The sequence below is a fragment of the Mizuhopecten yessoensis genome, unplaced genomic scaffold, assembly GCF_002113885.1.
Source record: "Mizuhopecten yessoensis strain PY_sf001 unplaced genomic scaffold, ASM211388v2 scaffold285, whole genome shotgun sequence".
In the NCBI taxonomy this organism is placed as follows: Eukaryota; Metazoa; Mollusca; class Bivalvia; order Pectinida; family Pectinidae; genus Mizuhopecten; species Mizuhopecten yessoensis.
In genome coordinates, this window is record NW_018403470.1 from 334,912 (window position 1) to 335,190 (window position 279).

The following is a 279-nucleotide window of genomic DNA, read 5'->3' on the forward strand; positions in this document are numbered from 1 at the left end:
GGACAAACCCACAAGGGAAGAACGCATCCCTACATTAACTCACCCAATCCATAGACAAACCGACAAGGGGAGAACACATCCCTACACTAACTCACCCAATCCATAGGCAAACCCACAACGGGAGAACACATCCCTACATTAACTCACCCGATTCATAGACAAACCCACAAGGGGAGAACACATCCCTACATTAACTCACCCAATCCTTAGAGAAACCCACAACGGGAGAACACGTCCCTACCTTAACTCACCCAATCCATAGACAAACCCACAAGGGGA